This window comes from Halyomorpha halys, unplaced genomic scaffold (assembly GCF_000696795.3).
Source record: "Halyomorpha halys isolate HHAL.00 unplaced genomic scaffold, Hhal_1.1 Scaffold46.1, whole genome shotgun sequence".
NCBI classification, from domain to species: Eukaryota; Metazoa; Arthropoda; class Insecta; order Hemiptera; family Pentatomidae; genus Halyomorpha; species Halyomorpha halys.
In genome coordinates, this window is record NW_027109456.1 from 607,367 (window position 1) to 610,850 (window position 3,484).

Genomic DNA, 3,484 nt, shown 5'->3' on the forward strand with positions numbered 1-3,484 from the left:
CCTATAGAATTGATTAAAAAAAACAACATATGTACGAACCATCCACTTAATATGTGAGTTATGTAGGCGAAATAAAGTTCAAGTTAAAAAAAAAAAGATTAAGGATTTTTGTGTGAAAGAAGCATTCTAATTTGTACTTCTAGTTTAAGCATTGATCATATGATAAATTATTAACATACTTAATTTTTTTTAGAATAGTGAAATCCATATGAGGACTACAGGGAAAAAACGATAATGGCTCAAATCCGTTTTAGAAAAAAATGCTATAAAGTATAAACTATAAAGAATTGGAGGAACTATAATAAACTATACTCTTTAGAAAATTTAGAGAGAAAAGTGGATCCCCATAGTCATCGTATAGGTTCCAGCAAATAAGTATACTTGCAAGTAATTAAAATCTTTCATCAATTCGACATTATCAGATATACTCTTACTATGTTGAGTAGATTTCCTTTGTAAAACATTATCAATATCCTTCAATTTTCGATGGATTATCTTTACTTCCACCTTTGATATAATTAAAAAAAAAATTAAACAAAAGTACAGAATATAGATATAGTATGTCGTTTGTTTAAATTTCTCATGTACTGGTTGCTCGGGCACGATTTTCTTTATGTTAATTATCAGAGTTTATTACGTAGATTAAACACGAAATAAATTTTTAACTTCTATTTCAGATTTGAAGCAGTACTGCTTATAAGTCGAAAATGCTGATAAGCTACCTCAACAATATGAGCTACAAAGGCCTCGGATCAATTTAATGATTACGTAAGACGGTATTTTTAAAGGTATCAATTTAATTTAATCACCAAGAAATAAACCATTAAAACAAAGATTAATCACGAACATCAGTTTATATCCTACCAAAAATTAAACACATCAGTAAAAACGAACAATATTAAAAGCTGCCGGGTCTCTATCAAAATTTAAAAAAAAAATGTAAATAAACAAATACATTATTTTGTTGTGCTCTTCACTTATTTATCAGTTCACAAGTGTGAAAATCACAATCAGCGAATAATCAGTCACGAGGGTGAATAATTTTGTGGCGTGTAAATTTACAAATTAGTAAAGAATAAAAAGTCATTATGCTAGTAGGGAACTAGAATTAAAAAAATAAAAATGTAATTTCAAATAAATAAAGGGAGACTAGAGACGAGAGATAAATGTTGATGGGTCTGGTTGGTTTTGATTGTTTGATAATTGTAAAGTTTAGAACTAGTCTTTGTTAGGTCAGGTAGATTTTGTAAAGTTTGACTGGATTCAATATGGAGAGGCACGCAGGCTTTATAAGGCTTCTTCCAAGTCAAAAATATCATAAAATAAGAGGGAGAACAGAAAAACTTGCCAATTTTATGATACTTTTGATTCGTGTTGGAGCAAACTTATTATAAATCTAATAATATAACTTCCGACAGTTATGATGTTGGTCTAATCTTTTCTTTTTCGTGGTTAGTTTGATCAGATTACTTGGCAGATAATCGCTGATTCAATCAATTACTTTATCTTTTCGAGCAGTATTAAACTTGAACAATGATCAATAAAATGTCAGATTCACAATCCATAAACATATTCGGTTTACATATTATTTTTTATGTAAGCCTTTTCGTTAGCTTCTGAGTTATTTCAACCTTAATTGGGTCCTCCCAGACTACTGGGTCTCGCAGATACTGACAGAACAGGAAGGGTTCAGGGATAGGCATCACAATTCACACGGCATCACTTTAGAAATAATATAGAACTCCTTTACTACTTGTGCAGATCACGTGGTAGTGGACTGCACCGGCATAGAACACCGAAGCTGGTGTTAAAATAGACTGGGATCTTTACCCTCGCTGAGCCGGACTTCTGATGGAAGAAAAAGAATTATCCCCACTTCAACTCCCTGGATTTACGAATGGAAGGCCACACGCATTTCACGATGCAAAGGGCTCCATTACTCGACATCGACAAGCCTCCGAATACACAGGAAGCTTATCCAAACTGAGGCCAGGAAGGCTGGACCAGGCTGACAAACTAGAGGAAGCACCCGGACGAATGCGGACCCACAGAGCTGGATCAACCGGACGGATGCAGAGAGTAAGGTTTAACCACATTAATAAGGCGCTCAAGCGCTGGATTATACCACAGTTACAATTATTGTTGTTGGCCTATTAAATCAAATGGTTCTCTCTATTGTAATAAAACAAATATTGTAAATAAAATAAAAAATAGGGGAGGGAGAGGCGGTGAGCTGCTCAGGATTTGAGTGAATAATCTGGCCATTGGCAGAATTCTAATGTAATTATTTACACTAGGTTTCTGGACCACCGCCGTTTTAAGCTTGGGAGAGGGTATTGTATGAATTAGTAAAGCTGTCTGTGGCAAACGGAATCGAATGCTTTCGAGTAGTCTATCAAGATCAAAGCAGTGGGTATATTACGGTTTAAGCTTTTCTTTACCCCCTTCTTTAACTTCCCCCAACAGTATTCAGCACACGTTATAGGACGCTCTAAAGATCAGAATAGTACCCAATATCTAAAAAGGGGTTTAAAAAATTACCAAGTTATTTGTAACGATCCTAGATAATTGCTCGAGTAATATACACCGAGTTAATCACAACCTGGTAAATTCCCTTTTAATACTGGGTAGAATCGTTTTCAATAGTTAAATCGAAACTATACATTGTTTAGCTGCTTGAATGGCCCCATTCGAATAGTTTCAACAAAGACAAATTATACTTGCTATTAAAAACAATTTTGTTGCTATGATGCAATTTAGAATTACCTAACATAAAAAAGCTTTGAATTTATTGCTTCCTATTTATTATACAAAAAAATAACACGGAATATAGATGATAATATTTATTAATGTATGCAGAAGTTAAAGAGAAAAAAATTAAAAATAAAATTAAATACAATTTAATTGTATGAACGATCATTAAGATTTTTAAGTTATGGTTTACCGAACTTGTAAGTGTATAGTTACACATACGAACCAATGAGTTCAAGAAATGAGGAAATTGATTTTTAAAATATTTTATTTAATATAAAGTTTAAATATAGTTCATAATTCTAAAGAAAAACCTTAATTTGAGAGACCACTGAAAAATATAACAAGATTTGTACATAACTAAAAAGTAATCCTCAGATTTCTTTTCAAAAGTTGAGTATTTATTTTTTATTTACTAGACACTGTAACCTTTCAAAAAAGCATACATATTTTTGTGAAGGGAACAAATGCTCGGATACTTCATAACGGACATTTATTCATCAATTCAGTGGTGGACAACCTTATTGGAGCAGTTTTATGCTTACGGTGTATGATAATGTTTGAAAAGGAATAAAGTATTTTTTTTTATTTTTTTTATTTATTTGTTGATATTTACAACTGTATAAAAAAATACAACCATTGATCATAATGACATAATGATATGATACAGGATGTAGAGAAACTACCCAGTAGTAGAACTCTAAAAACAGTTTACAATATAAGGTCACGAGGC

At 32.1% G+C, this 3,484-nt stretch overlaps 1 protein-coding gene and 1 long non-coding RNA gene across 7 annotated transcripts in view; one reads left to right on the forward strand and one right to left on the reverse strand.

Moving 5' to 3' along the window:
• The window catches only part of Pde9 (phosphodiesterase 9), a 681,542-nt gene that overhangs the window by 207,373 nt on the left and 470,685 nt on the right, over positions 1–3,484 (reverse strand). The gene's annotated exons all lie outside the window — the stretch shown is intronic.
• Positions 318–1,934, forward strand: LOC136795824 (uncharacterized). The gene is made up of 3 exons (XR_010843512.1): positions 318–387; positions 678–768; positions 1,762–1,934. It is a non-coding gene; the product is annotated as an uncharacterized lncRNA (long non-coding RNA).